Raw genomic sequence first — 23,910 nt, forward strand, 5'->3', positions numbered from 1 at the left:
ATTTGTTCCTTGAAAACACAGGCACGCAAATACATTAAAAAAAAAAATACTCTGAAGTTTGAGAGAAAGGAAAAAAAGCCTCCTAGGCATTTCCCTGATAGAAGACTTGCAATTGATCGACAGAGAGTAGTAACTATTTCCTGGCAGGGAAAGAGGATGGATTTTGAACATAACTGCGCATTTCTTTTTACCAAGGCTTTGGTGCAGCCTGAAAGGCGTCAGCAGACTGTGTTCAAGAGGATGGGAGACAGCCCATTCGCCACAGGAGGCATCTGCTGAGGCGTGAGAGGGAGGCCGTCTCCTTTAACCCTTCCCTTTGCAGTAGGTACATCGCCAAATGCCTAGGGACCATGACCGCAGCCGTCTCGTGATGTCCTTCTGTTTTGTTTCAGTTCATTTCACAGCTTGTTTCCTGGCTCTGTTTGTCTTCCCTTCCGTCTGCCCACCCAGTGGACTCACCCAGGCAGAACGGTCTTTGACCAGGTCACACAGATCTGCCGGCATCCTCAGAACCTGGGACCGGGCCCTCCAAAGAGAAAAGAGAGAGATGGGAACACCAGGAGGAAGAGAACACAGCAGCCATGGCAGAAGGACTAAAAAAATATCCAGACACATGTCTGCCTTTGGCTTTGGGCATCTACCCAAATTGCTAATGCTGTTATGTCAGCAGCTGCTGTGGCCCCTGCTGCTGCCACAGCTGAAGCTGCTACAAAGTAGCTCAGACGTTGGACCCATGATTATTTCTTCCTTTTCTATTTTGTGGAGAGTATTATGGTGTTAGCCACAGAATAAGGGCAATGCGAGTTCCAATGCCGGAGAGATCCTGCAATCACCTGGGAAGTCTTCCTGGAGGAGGCGAACTTAGCACATCTTAAGGGCAGGTGGAATCTGAATTAGCTTTTCCCGTTGTTCCTTTTTTATAATCAAGGATCCGGGTTAGGAGAGGAAGACCTGAGTGTCCTTGTCTATTACACCTCCATTGCTTTCCTGAGTCCATTTTCCCAACCTCCTTTTGGAGAAAACCCTTCTCCAGATGATCCCTAGGGTCAGATACTGTATTTTGATCCTGAACAGTGTGCTGAGGGCATTGCCACATCAACTGTGGCACCCGCTCCATTCTTGGCTTTTTGACTGTTTTTTTGTTTAGGGGCTTAAAAAAAATCCTCAGGTCTTATCAGGGGTTAGAAATACCCCAAACAAGCAATCACTTTGCCCTGTTGCACTTTCTGAACGTCACCTCCCCTAATAACTCCTAATCTATGTAGGGACTAAGAGTACAAGCTGTCTGTGCCTCAGTTTCTCTATCTCTAAGTAGGATGATACTTCAAAATTTGGGCCAACTTCATAAAGTTATGATTAGCAGTTCACAGGATTGTGGGCAAAAGGCATTTAAAATAGTGCCAAGCACACAGAAGGGGCTGACACATATTACCTGTTGTTTTATTAATACACAGAGACTTCAGGCAAAACCCAGAATAAGCACATCTGTCCTGCTGGCTGTCACAGCTTTTTCCACCACTGCCACTGATGAGGGGGTAGCCTTACGCCAGGATGATTTTTTTTTTTTTTCTTTTTTTTAGCGGTACACGGGCCTCTCACTGTTGTGGCCTCTCCCCTTGCAGAGCACAGGCTCCGGACGCGCAGGCTCAGCGGCCATGGCTCATAGGCCCAGCTGCTCCGCGGCATGTGGGATCTTCCCAGACCGGAGCACGAACCCGTGTCCCCTGCATCGGCAGGCGGACTCTCAACCACTGCACCACCAGGGAAGCCCCGCCAGGATGATTTTTATAATGTATCCGGGTTCTAGCATTCCCCCCACCCTCGCATGCGCGCGCACACACACACCAGAGTTCTTTGGATGAGGGACGTGCATCACAGCCAATCCATGGCCTGGGCAGCTCTGTATGAGAGGAACTGGCAAAAAAGCCCCCAAACAAACAAACAAAACTTCTGTCCAAGTAAAGATGAGCTCAGGCAGTCAGAATCTAACTCCAGGACTTTGAACAGGGAAGCATGGAGCCCACCAGGCTGTAATTGTCCTGGGTGAAGTTGAAAGGTACCAGGTAGAGGAACCGGGGCCATGATGAAACTAAGTATGTAGGAGAAGCTATAAGTACACGGAAGTCACAAGAGAGCAGAAGCCATGAGTAACAGAAGTGATGAGGTAGAGAGAAACAGACAAGTGGGCAAGGAAGCTAGTCAGCAGTGAGAGAAGCAAAAATACACAAAGGTGGGACGAGTAGTCAAGTCACCTTCTGTATTGAGCATTGGTGGGAAGATCTGCCCAAGTCCTGCCGAGGTCTCTTGAGATGCTCTGGCTTCCCCTCTTGTCTTTCTGAGGCCCATTCACACCCGGGTTTCTGCTTGAGGTCCCTGTCTACTGACTGGCCATTAACTTTCTTGCCATAATTTTGTCTGAGTCTCTTTCTTACGGGCAAAGAGCTAACGTAAAGTAAGCACAAATGTAACTGTACAACTTTATGTACATTGTAGTTTTGCCCATAGTTGTGTCTTCTTTTCTTCATTTTTTGTTTATTTCTTGCTCATTGCCTACATTTCTCAGAAGGATGGGCCTAGTTCTTCGTTCTTGCTTTGAACAATTTATGACAGTAACTGTGTAGGCTTTTACTAATAGGCACTTACTAATTAATGCTTTAGAGGGGGCAGGGATGTATTTCAGAAGCAAGCGGCTGTCATCATATTTTCTTTGTACCCTCATAATTCACAAATGTTGACGTTTAGCTTTTGAGTAACATTTCTGAGTTTCTGAGGTTTTTCTTTTTTTCCCGTTACTTCTGAGGTAGTTTACGGCATGATGTAGGAGAAAGTGCTTGGGGCTCTGGAGTTCAGGAGACCACAGCCATAATCCTGACTACTTCAAATCACTTAAATGTTTTGCATTTGATAGTCCCAGAGTTGTCATGAGAATTAAATTAGTAAACTTATGTTAATATCCTAGCAGGTAGTAAACATTTGATAAATACTGGGCTCCTCCCCTAATTCTTACTGGATCAGGACACTCGGGGTTGCAAATAACAGATAGCAATTCCAGCTATCTTAAGCACACTGGGAAGTGCATTGTATAGATAAGGGGGCAAATCCCAAAACTCCAAGGAAGAAATGCAACTGGGCTTAAGAGAGATTTGAACTCCTGAAAAGCCAAAAAGAACATGGGTAGTATTTGGTTGACATAATGCTTATAATATTTAAACATATATTATTTAAACATAATTTATAAAGATTAGGAAGCCATTTAGAAGTTTTGTAATAAAGAAAAAGGCACATTAAGAGGGGACCCTAAGAGAAAACAATGAGTTAAGTACCAGTGCTTTATTGAGAATAATAACCTACAAATAGGGTGCCTTTGGGAATGCTAACATGAATTAAGTGAAGTGCTAAAAAATGTCAGTTACAAGCATAATAGTGAAGCAAATAACAGATACAGGTTTCAGTAGTATTGTCTAATGTATCAGATTCTACAGATTTTCTTAAGTACTGAAATAATTGTATTTTTAAAAAATCTGGGAAGGGGTGTCTCCAGCATTGCTGTTACTATTGAGGCTGCCATTAAATCCTTGTTTCACCAAATGCTATTTAAACAAATTCGAAAATGGTTTAAGAAATAACCCCAGGGATGCAAGAATTCTTCAGTATATGCAAATCAATTAGTGTGCTACACCATATTAACAAATTAAGGAATAAAAACCACATGATCATCTCAATAGATGTAGAAAAAGCTTTTGACAAAATTCAACACCCATTTATGATAAAAAACACTCCAGAAAATGGGCACAGAGGGAACCTACCTCAACATAATAAAGGCCAGATGTGACAAACCCACAGCAAACATCATATTCAATGGTGAAAAACTGAAAGCCTTTCCACTAAGATCAGGAACAAGACAAGGATGTCCACCCTTGCCACTCTTATTCAACTTAGTTTTGGAAGTCCTAGCCATGTCAATCAGAGAAGAAAAAGAAATAAAAGGAATACAGATTGGAAAAGAAGAAAAACTGTCCCTGTTTGCAGATGACATGATACATAGAAAATCCTAAAGATGCCACCAGAAAACTACTAGAGCTAATCAACGAATTTGGCAAAGTTGCAGGATACAAAATTAATGCACAGAAATCTCTGGCATTCCTATACACTAACAACAAAAAATCAAAAAGAGAAATTAAGGAAACAATCCCATTTACCATTGCAACAAAAAGAATAGAATACCTACGAAAAACCGACCTAAGGAGGCAAAAGACTTGTACTCAGAAAACTATAAAACACTGATAAAAGAAATCAAGATGACATAAACACATGGAGAAATATACCATATTCTTGGACTGGAAGAATCAATATTGTGGCAATGACTATACTACCCAAAGCAACCTACAGATTCAATGCAATCCCTATCAAATTACCAATGGCATTTTTTAACAGAACTAGAACAAAAAATCTTAAAATTTGGATGGAGACACAAAAGACCCTGAATAGCCAAAGCAGTCTTGAGGGAAAAAAGTGGAGCTGGAGGAATCAGACTCCCTGACTTCAAACTATACCAAAAAGCTACAGTAATCAAGACAGTACAGTACTGGCACAAAAACAGAAATATAGATCAATGGTACAGGATAGAAAGCCCAGAGATAAGCCCACACACATATGGTCACCTAATTTACGACACAGGAGGCAAGAACATACAATGGAGAAAAGACAGCCTCTTCAATAAGTGGTGCTGGGAAAACTGGACAGCTACATGTAAAAGAATGAAATTAGAACACTACTTAACACCATACACAAAAATAAACTCCAAATGGATTAAAGACCTAAATGTAAGACCAGACATTATAAAACTCTTAGAGGAAAACAAAGGAAAAACACTCTTTGACATAAACCACAGCAAGATGTTTTTTGACTCACCTCCTAGAGTAATGGAAATAAAAACAAAAATAAACAAACGGGACCTAATTAAACTTCAAAGCTTTTGCACAGCAAAGGAAACCATAAACAAGATGAAAAGACAACCCTCAGAATGGGAGAAAATATTTGCAAATGAAACAATGGACAAAGTATTATTCTCCAAAATATACAAACAGCTCATAGAGCTCGGTATTAAAAAAACAAACAATCCAATTAAAAAATGGGCAGAAGACCTAAATAGACATTTCACCAAAGAAGACATACAGATGGCCAAGAGGTACATGAAAATATGCTCAACATCACTAATTATTAGAGAAATGCAAATCAAAACTACAATGAGGTATCAGCTCACACTGGTCAGAATGGCCATTATCAAAAAATCCAGAAACAATAAATGCTGGACAGGGTGTGGTGAAAAGGGAACCCTCCTGCACTGTTGGTGGGAATGTAAATTGATACAACCACTATGGAGAACAGTATGGAGGTTCCTTAGAAAACTAAAAATAGAGCTACCATATGACCCAGCAATCCCACTACTGGGCATATACCCTGAGAAAACCATAATTCAAAAAGATAGATGTAAAACAATGTTCATTGCAGCGCTATTTACAATAGCCAGGACATGGAAACAACCTAAATGTCCATCAACAGATGGCACATATATACAATGGAATATTACTCAGCCATAAAAAGAAACGAAACTGAGTTATCTGTAGTGAGGTGGATGGTCCGTCATACAGAGTGAAGTAAGTCAGAAAGAGAAAACCAAATACCGTATGCTAACACATATATATGGAATCTAAAAAAAAAAAAAAATGGTACCGATAAACCTAGTGGCAGGGCAGGAATAAAGAGACAGACATAGAGAATGAACTTGAGGACACGGGGTGGTGGGGCAGGGGGAAGGTGGGGGGAAGTAAGAGTAGCATCGACACATATACACTACTGAATGTAAAATAGATAGGTAGTCGGAAGCAGCCGAGCCGCATAGCACAGGGAGATCAGCTCGGTGCTTTGCGATGACCTAGAGGGGTGGGATAGGGAGGGTGGGAGGGAGGCTCAAGAGGGAGGGGATATGGGGACATATGTATGCATATGGCTGATTCACTTTGTTGTACAACAGAAACTAACACAGTATTGTGAAGCAATTATACTCCAATAAAGATCTGTTTAAAAAAAAAAAAAAAGTAAACCCGAAAAGGAAAAAAAGAAAAGGAAAGTAGTATTTGGAGAATTAGTGGAAAGAAACAAAGTATCACTGGTTCAAAACATTTTCATTGATATCCTATCTTCCTTGATGCTACCATTAAATTTTTATTTGTAATTAAAAATTGCAAGTTTTAATTACTTAATATTTATTCCTAGTTTTTTTCCATTTCCATGTGAATAAAAGTATTCCATATTACATGCAAAAAAAAAAAAAAAAAGAAATATCAAAACTTCTCTTGGCTTATCTTCTTCATTCTTCTGCCCTCTGCCATCCAAGTTTTCCTGCTCCTAAGCCCCACATCATGTGGAGAATATGTCCACCCAATCCTTCCCAGATTATATCTCTTCCACCTTTTAAAGTTAACACAGACTAAGCAGCAGTCTCTTGATCTCAATTCCAGATTTCCAGAATTACCCCAGTCAGTCCTTCTCGGGTGAGGCATCTAACCTGAACAGTGGTAATCAAGATGGTGAGGTCACATATACCAAGCATGGCTGCCAATGAGCCAATCTGAATGAGTGAGACAGGTAAATGGATCTGCAAGGCTATGTGGTGGTTGAACCTGGGTTCTAGAATCAGACAACTGGGTTTGACTTCTGGTTTCATCATTTATACGTATGTGAAGCTGGGAAGGCTACTTGATGTTGCAAGTCTCAGCTTCCCCATGTATAAAATGGAAGCAATAAAGCCTACGTCATGGGTTGTTGAGAGGGCTAAACGATCTGATGTATGTAGATATCTTAGCATATGGTGCCCTGCACCCAACCATTAATGTGTGGGAGGCAGACAAAACAAGGTGTCTATTACAGTTGCATCACGGCACATTTTGGTGAGTGAATTTTAATTCCTCAAAAACATGGCATTAAAACGCCAAGATTATGAGCTCCCTTGAAATACAGCATCTTTTGTGCGGGCTGTCATAGTTGGAGACCCCAAGGGCTAATTTAGAATTTCACTGAAGAAAATAATGTAATTTTTTCTTTTATTTTGAGTACGTCAGTTCTGACATAGAAACTGCAAATTAAATGAGGTTGTTAGTTCCAGAAGAAAGCCGTGAACTCTGCTCAAATCACTAAATACGTCTCAGGTAGAACAGAAGCTTGGTATCAATGGCAACTCTAATCCGTTTCTGTAAAGGGAAGTGTAAATAGAATTCATAAACACTGTTTGCCGTTAACGTGAATTTATGAATTCACATTAATGTGAATTTGGGCTCTGAACTTGAAAGTGACATTCTTGTTTTAGATGCATCCTGCATTTAAGATGTGACCGAGGCCATTTTCTCCTGCCATTGTAGCAAATGTCCTGCCTTATGAAACATAAGATTCCATTCACCCTGAGACTAGAGTCACTCTTTTATACTATGTTAAGCATTTAGGCAGGGGCCCTAATTCTTTCAAGTCAAGTCTTTTCAGTCTGCAATATTATTCATCTACTGCTCAGGGAGACATAAGCCTTGGGGAAAATTAGGTCCATAAAAGCTTCCGCTGAAAGACTCATTTTTTACAGCCCCTTGGATATAAAGAACATGACTGAAATCTGGTGATGTGTGTTTGTCAAATATATATGTATCTATGTGTGGATAGATGGATAAATGGCTGGCTGCCAGGCTGAGCTGATGGATGGATGACTGGATGGGTAGATGGGTGGGTAAATGGATGTCTGGGTAGGTGGTTGGCTGGACGGGTGGATGGCTGGGTATTTAACTGAGTAGGTAGATGGATGGGTGGATGGGTGGATGTGGAGATGGGTCTTACAATGAATATTTATTTATTTATTTATTTGATTGTCCAGCATCCCCTCTTGGGAAGGTACTATAACTATTAAAACTTCTTTTCTCCTCTTAGAAATGTGTCATTGTGTGCATTCTTGGGAACTGGAAAGCAACTGGGGCCAAATTCCCTCCACTTCCATTCTGGCAAGTTCAGGAGCAGACATTTGACTTCAGCGTGGCCGATCGGTCAGTCCTTTACAGCCCTTGGAAGTTGAGTTGAGTAAGTGCTGTAGGGTGTGGTGGATCTGAAGGAAATCATCATCTTCACAGCAGAGGTGGCCTGTGGATATATGAATGGACCTGTTCCTACTGGGAGAACCGCTCTGGTTCCAGGATGCCTGGCCCTCCAGAAGTTGCTTGGTTTGGGCTTGCTTTCTAAGCCTGTTTCTGCAGCCTGCCTGGTCCTCTCATAACTTCTCTTTTGCTTAAGTCATCAAGATTTTTTTTTTTTTCTATTGCAAGCTGGAAGTCTGACTAATATGAGATACTGAGAAGTAACTAAGTGCCAGGCACATTCTACGTTTTTTACAGACATTAATTTATTTGATATTCACAAGGATGCTATGAGTAAGTACTTTCATTTATTCTTGTTTTACAGAAGAGTAAACACAGAAAGCCTACATAATTTCTCAAGATCACATAGTTACTGAAAGCAGAACGTGGATCTGAATCCTGGTAGTCTGACTGGAGGGCATATTTAACTCTGCATTCCTAACTGTTCTGCAATATTACTTCTGCAAAGATGAGAGAGGGATGGAGAAAGCAAGGAAGAGAGGGAGGGAGGGAGTGTGGCAGAGACTATGACATGTTCACCAAAACCTTTCCCTTCTCCTCTTGATATGCAGTTAGATTATACCTCCCTGCCTCAGTTTCACTTGGATGTAGACGTACAAGTGAGTTCTGGCCAATAGAATGTGTAGAGAAACGACTTGTGTCATTTCTAATTCAAAGTAGTTAAGATGTGGGTGTGCTTTTCCTATATCCTCTTTTTCCTGCTGGTGGCTGAGCGAAGAGGACCCTGAGGGCCTAGAGGAAGGTGGAACCACACGATGAAATGACCAAGTAGAAGGTTCACTAATATAATTTTAGGGTTGTCTCGTAAAGCCTCTGACCCACCCTAGTATGGGTATAATAAGTAGATGGTGGATAGAGGGATGATAGAGCAAAGTACACTTGGATTCCAGTGTGGGGACTGCAATGCCACTTTCACAGGTATGTGTTTTTCTCCCTGGAGGTGAAACTCTAATTCCCTGGAGAATTCTTCCTAGCATCTCCATTGCTTCATTATCATTTCTAACAGTGTTTTAAAAAGTTCTGGTTTTCAGAGTTTTCTCTCTCTCCCTAAATGACTTCGTATCTTTTTCTCCTGCATCCCAGAGCAGATGGGGTAAGGAGATTGAGTCATATTTTACAGTCTGCCTTTTGGAACTCATCCAAAACCTTTGATTAGCCTGAACCTGTACTCTCACCTCTCGAGCGTTCTTTTGTTATAAGTCATATCTTGCATTTTAGAAGTGAACATTTTTCCTCCATGCCCACAAATTTTGGTGCTAGGCAAGAATAAAATATGGTAATTTCATGACATTGAGTTTGTTAAATTATGTACTGATGAGGCTTCATATTTCTCCTTCTAATTAGAGGGTAAGATTTGAGTAATAGCAAGTAAATTGTGGCAACATGTCTAAACGTATTATTTTATTTTGAATGACACCCTGGTAATAAAAAGGACTAGTTGCACGACAGATCTCTTATCTCAAAAGTTCAAAATATTATATATTTTCAAAAGCGTTCCTACCTGTAAAACATCTTCTGGGAAGTATAATACCCTGCCTTACGGGGAAAATAATTAGCAGGGGATACGGATGCTGTCTATCAAAGAATTATTAAACTATGTGAGATTATATAAAAGGGTTTATTCATTGCATTTGCTAAATTGTACAAGGAGAATTTCATCAAATGCATGTGAAACCAAAATGGATGCCGGCCAGATTTATTCATCAAAATGGGGGCAGGAATACTTAGGATCATGACACGGGTTGTGAATGATATCTTTGATTAAGTTAACTTAGACTTTTGCCCTTGAGCCCCATCAAAATGAAGATACCATGTATAAACCAGTTTTTGTATATTTTCAGTTTAGATCAGAGACTCAGAAGAAGGACTAGATGACCCCTCAAGACCCCTACAATTATGACTACTGTATGAGTTACCTTTTTTATCCATGAAGAGGGCAGAGATGGTCAGCACCCTTTATTTTGTCAATTAAAATTGGGTCTATTCAAGAATTATATCAAAGGAGTCACTAATACATGGTCAGCCACAGTATCAAAATATGTAAGATTTGAAAGAGATCTTAGGCAGTCATCTAGTCCAACGCCTTTGTTTTATTGATGAGGACATTGAAGTCCAGAGAAATAAAGTGATTTGCTCAAGTTCATCTATCAAGTTATTGTTCGATATAACTGAGAAATCTAGGAGTGAAAAGCCTACTGAGTACAGTAACAGCTGGGTCCAGGGGCTCAAACGTCATCAGCAATCTGTCTCCATCCATCACTTGGCTCTGCTTTTTTCTGTGTTGCTTTCTTCTCGTGCAATGATGAGATAATTCTAGTCTTCGTTCCTTCCAACTCAGTGGCTCCAGCCAAAAGAGAGCTTCTTTATGCTACTGGTTCAAATAAAAGTCATTAGCCCAGTTTGGGTCATGGCCTAGTTCTGAACCAATCACTGGCAAGGGGCATTGTACATTCTGATTTTCTTGGTCTGGGTCAAGGTGCCCATCAATAAGGCAGGGAGTCAGGTCAGTGTCACCTAAACCATATGGGACTGGGACTGGGAGGCAGTAGTTCTCAAAGGAGATTCCAGGCAAAGTTGCCAGAAGAAGAGGAAATGATGCTGACCGGAAAAAAGTAAAAAATGTCTACTACACACAGGGATGCTTCATGAATCCCCTTGTCAGGTTAATAAATAACTTCATTATTTCTTTCATGGAATATCATGAAGAAGTGATTTTATTTTTTAATTTAGATCTGTATTATATAATAAATTTTTAAATGATCATCATTAGCAATCACTTTATATGTGAAAAGAAATGCAACTTTTCTCCTTTAAGAGGGCAGACACTGGTTAATCTACTTTGAATCAATTCTGGAAGAAAAATGCATTTTAAAAGAACATCATATCTTCTTTCGTTTGAGGACTGAACGGTTATTAAAATAGAGATCGGGATTTAACAGGTGTTACAGCATCAAAAATAGATTTTTAAAAATGGCTTCATGACTCCATTGCTTGGAAGGCTTGGATTTTTCACTTTAAAATTAACTGGTTTATTTTTAATGCTTTTCTGTTTTGTTTCCAAATGGCAAGTTAGTGAAAAACTTCAGGGCTTCTATTTGCAACGTTTTTCTGCAAACAAACCATCATATGGGTAGTCATTATTATCTCCAATAAATCAAAAGCCAAGTTGACTCTAATCACCACTGAAGTTTTTTATTGAGCGAGGCACGTTAAGGCAATAGAGTCATCCTGACATGTGTGGTTTAAAAAATTCTGATCAGATGAGTCAAGGTATGAATCTAGAAAGGTACCAAAAATTGGGAAAGATTGTAGATTTGCTATCATTTGCATGATCATTAATGTCTTGCTTTCCTCCTGCTTCCTATCTTTATTCCATCTAGTAAGAGTATAAATTAAGCAAAATATGTGAACAACAATAATAAAAAACCAAACAAAGCTATGTAACTTTAAAGCCCCTAAGTTGGTCAACAGCGTTTAGCTGAGTGAAAAGTGACCACGTAAACTTAAAAGTGCTAATGATAAGAGCTGCAAGTCCTCAGCGTATTCTGCTTTCTGTTGTTTCTTTAATGGAAAAAAACTGCACCTCATTATTTGATATTATAATTATACTCCAATAAAGATGTTAAAAAAAATCAAAATGAATGCAGATACCCCAACATCTCTAACAATGTAACCCTCAGAATACCTCCAGTGACTCCTGGGGGTTTGCAAAATGCAGGTTAGCAAATATTGGCCCACTCCTGGCTCTTTTCCATGTCACTGTTCATTCCATGAAGACTGTTCCTTTCTAAGGATGGCTGCCCTCTCGCCTCAGGTGATAACCAGTTGAGAACCTCAACTGGTACTATAGGTGTCTTCGTTTCTCTGCCTTGTTATTATGAGGAAAAGTCCCAAGTCTTTGCCTCTCATGGGTTGCCATGTCATGGGCACACATAAGGCATTATGGGTGGAATGTGGCATTTGGAACCAGGCAGAACTGGGAAATGCTAGCCCTTTCTTTTGACATTGGTCCAGCTTTTCACCTGATCTAAGACAATCTCTTCACCTCTGAGGGAGCCACGAGCTTCACTCTACCGGTGAGCTACACGGCTCAGGACTGGGACTGTCTAGACCCAGAACCCCGTCTCCATCACATGCCAGCTGCCAATCTCTCAAGGCTCCAGTTTCCTCATGTGAAGTGGGATAATAGTAGTCCACATTCCTTGGGGCTGTTGCAAAGATTATATAATCAGTTGTGTGTGCAAGACAGAACCACTTCCACTCAAATCTTCTCTTCATCCCTTTCTACCCCATTCTGTGCCTGGTATGCTGACCATATGGACTACTTCAACGGGCTCCCACACCCTGTGGATTCTGCTTGACCGGTGGGAGAACAGCAGGAGACCTGAGTGCAAGAGGAGCATGAGGTCGGGATACTGATTTCTCCAGGTCCCTCCCTTCTAGGTTGCCCCTCAGGCCATAGCTTCCCTTAGTTGACTCTCTTCATAGAGTTCTCTCCATGTTCTCGTGACCCTTCCTTCCCCCGGTTGCTTCAGGCTTATCTTCCTCTTTGTAAACAACATCTTTATTAATGTTTCTTCAAATTGGAATGTGTCCTCTTGTTCCTGTACACACACCATGTGTTTCCTAGCACACATACCATGAAAAGTGCTTAGCCTGGCCCTTCAAGCAATTGCATGGTTGTTGGGAGGATTAAACGAAACTATGTGCATAGAATGATGGGTGCAACATAGGGGTCAATTCACGGTAGTGATAATGTATTATTAATACTATAACAGGTATTATTTTAAGTACTCATTATAACAAAGCACTAGACTAGCACTTTATATTCATGATTTCATGATGTTCTCCCAACCCCCAAATCTACAAGTAGTTACTATTTCCCCCAATTTATGAACAAGAAAAGAGAGACTCAGAGAATTGAAGTAACTGGCCCCAGAACACACATCAGGTTTGTTCTGACTCCAAAGCTCGTTCTCCTAGTGCCTTCACTGCCATCGTAGGAGTTTCTAGTTCTGTTTCCTGATAGAGATTTTTGCTTTCAAATATCAAATTATTTTAATAAAGAATTCAGGTTGGAATAGTATTTAACTTACAGGTAATTTTGGAGAGACTTGACTTACTTCCAGAGTAGAATATTCCTATCTGTTCACATGGTAGCAATTTTTTTAGCTTTATTCCCCAGTGTCATAAAAATGTTATAAATGAAGACTTTTAAAATCAATTTTCTAAATCTTTGATGCAGCTGTATAGAGTTATTTTTTGTACTGATTTTATATCCAATTACCTTTCTTAAACTCTCCTATCATTCATTCTAATAATTTGAAGATGATTTTGAGCTTTTTGAGTTTTATCATTTGTCAATGACAGTTCCATTTCTTCCTCTCTAAACTTTATAATTTTGTTTTCTTTTTCTTGTCTTACTCCAAATTCCTGCAATCTCTAGGATAACAGAAGAAGTTAGAGTGGATATGAGGGGGTTTTCCTTGATTTTAAGAGGAGTGCATCACCATTAAGTGTGGGGCTTGCTCTAGGGCTTTAGTAGGTAACCTTTTCTGGTTAAAGATGTTCCTTCTATTTCAAATCTCCACATTCTATTATTGTCCTCTGATGGAACTTTTTCTTTGTTTACCAGTCCTGTTATAGATACTTAAAAATGTCTTCTTTGTTTTAAAGTGTTTAGAACAGCAGAACTAGATTTGGGTCCTCAGGCAAACACATAGATACTCTCAGTGTTTAACTTTTTTTATTAATAAATTTATTTTATATATTTATCTTTGGCTGCATTGGGTCTCCGTTGCTGCATGCGGGCTTTCTCTAGTTGCGGGGAGCGGGGTCTACCCTTTGTTGTGGTGCGTGGGCGTCTCATTGCGGTGGCTTCTCTTGTTGCGGAGCAAGGGCTCTAGGCGCGTGGGCTTCCGTAATTGTGGCACACGGGCTCAGTAGTCGTGGCCTATGGTTTTAGTTGCTCTGCAGCATGTGGGATCTTCCCGGACCAGGGATCGAACCAGTGTCCCCTGCATTGGCAGGCAGATTCTTAACCACTGTGCCACCAGGGAAGCCCAGTGTCTAACTTTTGAAAGATGCAAAAATCAAGGGCATTATTTATATGTCAAGAAATTCCTCACAAACTCCCGCCCCTCCCCCACCCAAAGGCAGCATGAGTCAACGCAAAAAAGCTCTGGACTTTGAGTGAGGAGGTCAATATTCTCAACCTAACTAACTGATGCCGGCTTTTGTCAAAGGTCTCTTTGCAGGTCGCCTATTTTCACTGCTGTTGCACCACCACTTGGGGATTTGCTTGAATGATTTAGAAAAGCTGAGTTTTATGGTAACAGGGCCTCCACTTCTGGTTTTTCTGAGACGGTATTGCATGGACAATCCAGAAACCGCAGTTGTCAGGCCCCTCTTTTCTCCTCTCTCTTAGCGTATGAGGGTAAACTAAAGCTTTAACTGGAGCAAGGAGAAAGAGGTTATTCAGAAGGAAAAGAGCTTTACTCAGTGTGAGAGGAAACACAGTTCTTAATAGCTCAGACTTTCCACCTGAGTGAGAGAAAATTGCACAGGTGCTGTTCAGCGTGCTGGGATCAATCCACTGTGAGCCGAGAGAGACATTTCCTCAGGTGGTCTTGGGAGAGAAGGCAGTAGCTGGAGGGAAAACAATGCCTCTTGATGTTAGCTGAGGTGTGATGTTGAAAAAGACAGACAGCCCTTTTCTGAGGAGAAGAGGCCCTAGACACGCAGAAATGAGGTCTGAAGGACGGGATTTAACACTTGTGCTCCCAGGGAAGGTTAAGAGTGAATAACAGGGGCTTCTTTTCGTGCTCTGTCAGTGGCTGCTGACACTATTGATAGCAGTCATGTTGTGTCTCTTAGTATATAATAGTAGGCCTATTGCTCCACAGAAAGCAGAGGAGCTGATTAAATCCACCCAGCAGTTCAGAGTGGAGGATTTCATTTCCTCCTCAGAGACATTTTATGGGTGAACACAGCTCAGTTTTATTTATATGTAATTTTTGCACTCAAAAGCCTTTTTTTTTTTTTTTTTTTTTTGCGGTACGCGGGCCTCTCACTGTTGTGGCCTCTGCTGTTGCGGAGCACAGGCTCCGGACGCGCAGGCTCAGTGGCCATGGCTCACGGTCCCAGCCGCTCCGTGGCATGTGGGATCTTCCCGGACCAGAGAACGAACCCGTGTCCCCTGCATCGGCAGGCGGACTCTCAACCACTGCGCCACCAGGGAAGCCCAAAAGCCTTTTTTTTACTCCTGCTTGAAAAGTATCTGTCCATCCATGCATCCATCCATTCACCATTGAGTCAGCATGTATTATAATAATTATTATTATTATTATCATTATTACTAAAAGCTAATGTTAGTTGAACTCTTACAAAATTTCACTAATTTTACAGGTACTTTCTCACCTATTCTTCACACCACCTATGACGTACTTACTGCTATTATTCCATTATACAGATAAGGAAAGTGAGGCATAAGCAGGTGAAGTAGATTTGCTCAGTCTCAGAGTTAGTAGTTGAAGGAGTGAGGACACAAACCCTAATCTTGTGGATCCAAGAGCCTTTTCCAGTGGCAACTGAAGTCAAATCCTATCGGTTCATAAGAGCCAACTGTTAAATATTCAGCAATGTTGAGCACCCGTTGCTAAATGCAGCCATTACTAAAAATTAAATTACACAAACTTTTGACTAAATAAATTGCAATAAAACAAAGGTAATAAAAACTCTAACTCATCACTTCCTAATTATTTTAGTACATTCTACTTTATCCCTGCTCTTGAAGTCATTTTTGTATATTAAATCTCTACGGTGGAAATACTGTGTAATGGTGTGTTACGGCATATCTTTTTGCAACTCTGCATTCAATGACATCACATAGGTAGACTGAAATTGGCGATGGTTGGCTATTTACACCAGGGAAATAGGCAAAAGCTACAAATCAGGGGGACTTTTTTCTCCCAGGGAACCAGTTGTTAAACACCAGTGCACCAGTGGCCCTTTCTCTTTAGAACTGTGACATATACCTCCATATAATGCCATGATATTATGTACTAGGCGTTACACTGGATGCAGAGGATACAAAGTTGAATCAGTCACAGTAGAGGGAAGGAAGAGAAAATCACATCCTCCACAATTAAAAGATTGTGGAGGCTGCTTAATTCCAGTTTGAAATGTCAGGTCAAATAAATTGTCCAGGTACAGTTTTATGTATGGTGAAATAGGCCTAAGGTAGCCAGGAAAAATATAATCTAGGCTTTAACTTAAGTTTTCTCAGTCTCTCTTCACTTTTATTGTAGAGAACACAAAAGGAATCAACCGTACCATGAGGTGGACCCATTTCAGGTACAGTGTACCCTGAATTTGAATGGGTCCCATCTTGTATCTTTGAAATATATGGCTTTTTGACCAAGAGAAATACCATTCCTTGTCTTGAACCCTTTTGTTTAAGAACCAACTAACTCATCATTAAACCAGATGGATGCTTTGTACAGTCAGGAAAATGAATCCTCTCAGGGACAGTTAAAGCCCATTGATATGGTAATTTCCCCACCGATATCTTTCTAATAGCATGTCACACCAGCTTGGACAGTCTGGTCAGCCAGATTCATTCTCAGTGACCCTGTGGAAATGGATGTACAGATGGGTAGAAAGCAAGAGATGAGATTAAGAGTAGGGCAATCAAGACACATGGGTATAGCCCCAGCTCTGCCATTTCCCGACAAGTCATTTCCCCTTTCTGCACTTCTACGGTCCTGTTTATAAAACGGAGTTAGATTATCAACATTTTTTCAAGTGTAGCCTTCATAAGCATCACCAGTTGAGCTAATTAATATTCGGGTTCTCAGATCCCACCTGCATATCGTTAGCTCATTAGCTCTTGGTCATGCCCAGCAATTTGCACTTTAATCTAGCACCTGAGTTAATTCTCTTCCCAGTGGTCTGCTCTGTCACACATCCAGATCACTAGACTAGGTGATCTCTATTCCTGCCTGAATCTGCTGCAGTGTTGAGGTTAAAAGCAATACATTTTCAACGTTAGTGAATTGCTTTTTGATTGTAAATAGCAGTCTTAAATGTCACTTGAAATGTACACTTAAGGAAGAGACATTTTGCCTTGTATTACCTACCAGTTTACTTCTTCTGAGTCTCACCTGTTATTTCCCAAATTTGATAAAAGTCATCTGTATCCTTTCATCTTTCTTATTTCTGATAGGCTTTAGTGTGTATGTTTATGCTATCTGGGTGATGGAAAAATTTAATTGCTAGTTTTAGTGGCTAAGAAGCATTCCAATAATGGATTTCCTGAAAGGGAGAAAAATATAAAGCTATCACCATGTGTTTGCTGGGAATGATTCTGAAAGCAGTTGGAAAGTGACCAAAATCTGAATTATTGTACTATTGAATTCAAGTCAGTATTGTAGGAAACAGTGTGCGTATGTCAATCCCAATTCCCAATTTTTCCGTTCCCCCTACCTTTCCTCTTCGCTAACCGTAAGTTTGTTTTCTGCGTCTGTGTGTCTAACAGCTTTCTTTTGGTTACTTGAAACCAAACTAATCCTGATTCACTATACAACTGGCCCAAATGTAAATTGGGCATGTAAATTCTCTAAGCTACATGGCTTTCGTTTTAGGGTTTTTTTAATGTATGCAAAAGGAAGGTATAAATTTAAAAAAAGCTTTAATTCTCTCAGCAGTAATACAGTTTTTAGAATATATAAGCATATATAAGAAAAGAAAGGAAGAAACTGGTAATAGTGTTTTCCTTGAAGAATGGAGAATTAGAGTTAGGAGGGAGACAGTTTTCACTGTAGATCCTTTTGTACTATTTGTGTTTTTTACTTTTATTATGTATACATTTTACCTACTGAAAATCCCAATTACATGATTCTACAAAGTTACTTTCTTTGACAAGCAATAGCATGTTTTTTATTTATATACCAAGTACATCTTTTCAATTTACTACTTGGTAGCATTATGACACAGTGAATAAATGCTAAAGTGTATTTTTCCATTTGTTAAGATTCATTCTCCCCCCAAATATGCTATAACAATGACAATGACATAAACATTTAAATTAATCTTCAGATGCATCAAAATATACCATATGCTTTATTCATGCTTTCTGCATTTTGTAGACAATGTGTCTCCTCCCTCATTTCCAGAGTATTAATTTATCAAGATGCCATCTGTTCCATTCCTCTAATCCTCAGCTCACCCATTTTGAAGATGAGACATCTCAAAGTAAATGTGACATTCAAATTCTGGACCTAGGGGTGGCTTTTGTAATTCTATTTCATTGCTTCTTCTAGCCTCAGGGATGGGTTATGCCATTTCATTTGATTTCCCACTGTCCCTACCTCATCTTATTACTTGGTTTTTGGCAAACAGAGCTTATTGAAATGACTGAAAAGAAACTTCTGCTCAGAGGAACAGAAAAACAATATCTAGAAATGAGATCTATAAAGATGAATATTAATGGAGTATATTTTGATCCTCCTGTATTTTATTTTCTTTATCTTCATGGAATTACCTACCAGGGTCAGAACCAGGTGGGCTCGAGAGGCTTGTCCCTTGGCCCAGCTATTAATTTTCTGCCCCCTTCTCCTTCAGGTGCTGATTACAATATCATTTGTACTTTCGATCTGAACAGTAGAATTGTAAAGACCCTTTTAGGATTCAAGGATCTAGGGGGTACTTTCCTGGTGGTCCAGTGGCTAAGACTCCGTGCTCCCAATGCAGGGGGCCTGGGTTCGATCCCTGGTCTGGGAACTAGATCCCACATGCATGCCACAACGAAGATCCCATATGCCCCAACTAAGACCTGATGCAGCCGAATAAATAAATAAATATTTGAAAAACGAAACAAAACAAAAAGGACCTAGGGGTACTTTGCCAGTCGAGACCCAGTGTTGTAACTTTACTCCCAAGGTGGTATAAAATCAACTAAATAGCACTAAGGATAAGAAGACTATAATTAATAACAGCTAATATTATTTAGTAGCCCATGTCAGATATTTTACTAAATGTATAATACTCATTTAATTCTTTCAATATCACTTTTAAACAAGTACAATTATTATTCCCATCATACAGATGATTAAAAGGAGGCACGCTAGCCCCAGTTGTATAAGTTGTCCAAGCTGTCCAAGGTCCCACATGGAAAAAATGGTAGCCCAGGTTTTTGAACTCTGGTAGCCTGATCCCAAAACCTGTGACCCTCAATGGGCTCAGGCTCGTAGAGAGACAGATCACAGCTCAAACCAATAGATAAGGGTGAAAGCGGGCTCAAGCACAGGCACAAAGATAGATTAGAGGAGGGCATGATTAATTTTATCTGGAGGGACCAGAGAGGCTTCCTAGAGGAGGTGATGTAATAAGTGGGTTTTGAAAGGTGAATGGGTGTTTATCAGGCAACCACAAACTGCATGTGCCAAAACCAAAGACGCAATTTTACTCACTGACCTCTAAAATTTAACTTCAAACTATCATAGCATATATGTGCAAACCAAAGGATAAGATGCTAGAAGTAAAAATAAATTTCAACATTGAAACAACTTATAGTGCCTTCCTAAAAGAATTAACCCTCTTCAGTCCTTAGGGATGTACTTAGATATTAGAAGATGCATAACAATGTTTTGCCAAACACACAACATCACAGAGAAATGCTAGTTCTTATTATGTAATTTTATATGGCACGTTGATTGCGTTATTGGCCTCAATTTTTTTAACCCTCTCTTGTAGCCTCAACTTTTGCCACTTGACTGCAATTCCTTTCACCAAAGAGGCAGAATCTACTTCCTCACCCTTGAGCCTGGGCTGTCTTAGGTACTTGCTTTAGCCATGGGGATGTTAGCAGACAGGACACAACAGATGCTTAAAAAGGCACTTGAAAAAAAAAAAGGGGGAAATATAAGACGTATTTTGAAAAAAATGATGAGGGAATAAAAAGCACTTGGGCATTTTTGCTTGTGCTTGCTCTTCTCCAATCCGGAGACCATGCCTAGGATAGCCTGGAGGACAAAAATCATTTGGAGCAGAGCAGAGCCCCTGGCCCCTTTGTTTCAGCCAAGGCTACCCTGAAGTAGCCCACAGTCAGCTGACCTTAGACATGTGAATGAGATTGAGTCCAACTCAGATCAGCCAAGCCCAGCCTGATCGACGGTACCCTGCAGACTCAGGAGTTAAATCAATGCTTATTATTGTAGGCTGCTGAGTTTCCATCTGAATTTTCTCTGTCTATAGATAGTTTGAGGGTTACAGTAACTGACCTTGCAGTTACCCCAGGGGAAAACATGAAATATTCTACTACTCTCAGGGAAGTGATGTTGCTATGTCAATTTCACCTAGTTATGTAGCATCACCATGGCAAACTGATAACTGATACAGTGTATAAGACCATTTCATAACAGCAGCAACATGGATAACTCCTGGAAGTCAGTCTTCTATTTATTTTATGTTCCAAATAAAAGCGGAAGCAACAGGCATATGGTACATACGTTTTAGACAAAAAACCCAACAGCAATCTGGCTTCTTTGACAGTAGTAGAATATTTCATGCTTTTCCCTGGGGAACTGCAGGGTGAGCTATGTAACCCATCACTTGTCAAGTAAAATCACGAACTATTTTTACACAGGAATAGCCAGCAGCTAACTTAAATGCCTTTTGGAACCAATAGGTAGAAAGAGGTGGGTATGTTATAATTCAGGGTTTTTTTTTTTTCATTGTTCTTTAAGGAGTTTTAAACCAAAGTTATTTTTGAAAAAGTCTTTAAACTTCAGACAGGGAGGAATTGAAATTACAATATTAGGAACGTTCTTGAATGTTTTGTAGTCCAAGTTTTTCAGATGCCTTTGCGTATGGGAAGAGATGAACCAACATTAATTTCAAGAACATATTATTTCACTTGTTCCTAATTGTAATTCTATACATGCTCAACATAGAAAATGGGGAAAATAAAAGAAAGCAAGTAAAAATGTTTCCATCATTAAAATACAGTCATTGTCAATCATTGGTATTTTAGATGTATTTTTATCGTATTTTATTTTAATAATGGCAGCACACTTTCTGGCTCAGTGCTGGGAATTTTACATTCATTTCTTCCTTTAACTGTCACAACCCAGTGAGTTGATATTACCTCCATTTTTTCAGGTAAGGAAATTGAGAATATAATGAGAGGAATGTGGCTGACATATTAGCCCCCCCTGCTGATATACAAATTCAGCACTCCTGTTCAGGAGGCCCGCAGTTATTTTTCCTTTATTTAACCTTTAATTATGGAAAAATCAAACATATATAAAAGTAGAGCAAAAAGTCTCTATACACCCATCACCTAGCTTCAGCAATTATCAATGCACATCAGTCTTGTTTCATTAACTGCACCCACTTTTTGCTCATGTCTTTTGGCTCCAGGTTTCCATTTGGACTTCTCTGTCTATAGATCACTTGAGGTTAACTCACCCTGCAGATCCTCAAGGGCAAACTTGAAATAGTCCCATACTTCTAAAGAGGCAAGTTTGCTCTGTTAATTTTGCTGAAGAAAGAAAATTTGCCTGGTGCCTGTTATAGTGGGCTTGGCCCTGGTTACAGTGAAGCACAAGGTCCCAGGTAGCTAAACATATAGACCCTGTCCTGAGATGTACACCCCTACCTACACAATAGGAAGGAACAGGATGCTACACAGTTTGCAAAGCACCGACCTAAGTTTTATCATAAGTGATGGAACGTCCCTCTTTGAGAAAATGGCTCTGCTTTGGGCATTGTTTCTCTGGCTCCCAGAGAAAGCCTTCGAACTGTCAAACTGGACTGTCCTCCCTTCAGTCCTTCCCACCTAAAGTCCAGGCCCTTCTTCACCAGTTGGCCTGGCATGCTTGGCTGTGCCACCATCATTGACCCTGAAATGTGTAAGTGATTAATATTCATGAGGACTTCTACCACTGGAGTCTATAGAGGCATATGGAAACCACAGCCTCTGTTCTCAGCAAGTTTGCACCAAAGCATCTGAGTCTATTTACTCACCATTTCCTGATGTTTTGACATTTCCTTGATGATTTGCCTCATGAATGAATGCCTCATGACACATTCGAGATCGGAAGTGACATCCCAGTGAGCCAAAGTTTGGCTTCTCCTGTTGCCACGGGCCATCCCCGCTCATTTTTGCACAGAATAAATGTTGCACTCGAGGCAAAATAAAAGAGGTGGCTGTACTTAATGTCTTCAATTTCTGTCTCTTATGCCTGGTCTCTGTAGAAGAGAAAGGAAAACAGAATGGCCACAGAGCTCTACAGCAATTACTTTGGTATGATAACATTCGTCGCTCCAGTATTGTGAAATAAGAATGAAGACATTATTATTATCATACTTTTTGTGTGTGTGTGTGTGTGGTACGCGGGCCTCTCACCACTGTGGCCTCTCCCGTTGCGGAGCACAGGCTCCGGACGCGCAGGCTCAGCAGCCATGGCTCACGGGCCTAGCTGCTCCGTGGCATGTGGGATCTTCCCGGACCAGGGCAGGAACCCGTGTCTCCTGCATCGGCAGGAGGACTCTCAACCACTGCGCCACCAGGGAAGCCCCTATCATACTTTTTTTGTGATTTGAAAAGTAAAATGTGTTCACTGTGAATACAATGCAAAAAATGTAAAAAGTATAAAATCTGAAAAGCAAATCTACCTCTCTCAACTCACTCCCAGCCCTATTTGCTTACTTCTCCTCCTTCAAAGTGACTGCTGTTCATTTGGTATGCATATTTCTAGGCATTTTTCAATGCTTTGATATATATATATATATATATATATCAAAGTATATATATATACACACACTGTAAATATATATATATATATATATATACACACACACATAGTGTAAAGGAAACATATATGAACACATCCACTCACATATGTATGCCGTTCTTTTTGCATACTGTATTAAATCTAAGATGCCACTGATTATACAATCTGTCGTTATTGTATATAACACCATCAAGACTGTTGCCTGGCCAGTAGCAACTGTAAGACACCATCCGTTATAAGACATAATGATGTGAAAATGTGAAAAATGCACATTTTAAAATCAATGAAATATGGCAATGTTTTGCATTTTATTTTTTCAATTAATAGTGAAGCACAGTTATATTCTCACGTCAGTGCAAATGGATCCACTTCTCTTTAAACTGTTGCATATTATAACATAGTTAACTCTCCCACAATTTTTTGAACATTTACTGAATATTTCCCACATAGTGCTAAACATTTAGATTGCTTCCAAACTTACTACTAAAAAATAACACTGGATGAATATACATCAGCATAAACCTTTGCATACTTATATGAACATTTTATAGAACATATTCCTAGTAGTATAACTGCTGGGTCAGAAGTTATAAGCCAGTAAAATGTTTACAGGTACTGAGAAAATAGAATCTGGTGATCTGAATGCCTGTTTTCCACTGGAGAACACTGGTTCTGAGGACCCAAGTGCCTCACTCAGGCTCATGTGGTTGCTAAGAGACGGAAGAGTTTGCCAATTGTTTTTGCACTAGGACAGTACTCTCAAGTCCACGCTCTCCCTCCTTTGTCTTTTCTACTATGGATTCATCTTTGACAGAACATAAAATGATCAGTAAGTTTAACGAGTAGGCATTTCAGTCCTTGGAGAGAGGCATTCTGTTTTTTTCAAGGCTCTGAGAGTGACCTTTATGGGAACAGCTGTGCAC

General features: G+C 40.1%; 1 protein-coding gene across 2 annotated transcripts in view; it reads right to left on the reverse strand.

Annotated features, from left to right (window-relative positions):
- Positions 1 to 23,910, reverse strand: part of CADPS (calcium dependent secretion activator) — an 804,945-nt gene that overhangs the window by 525,832 nt on the left and 255,203 nt on the right. Inside the window, exon 3 of one of the 2 annotated variants that reach the window (XM_067755075.1) lies at positions 22,218 to 22,442. The exons of the other annotated variant lie outside the window; for it this stretch is intronic. The gene's annotated coding sequence lies outside the window, so the exon portion shown is untranslated. The remainder of the gene's footprint in view (positions 1 to 22,217; positions 22,443 to 23,910) is intronic. 2 annotated transcript variants of the gene reach the window in all.

Source organism: Pseudorca crassidens, chromosome 10, assembly GCF_039906515.1.
Source record: "Pseudorca crassidens isolate mPseCra1 chromosome 10, mPseCra1.hap1, whole genome shotgun sequence".
In the NCBI taxonomy this organism is placed as follows: domain Eukaryota; kingdom Metazoa; phylum Chordata; class Mammalia; order Artiodactyla; family Delphinidae; genus Pseudorca; species Pseudorca crassidens.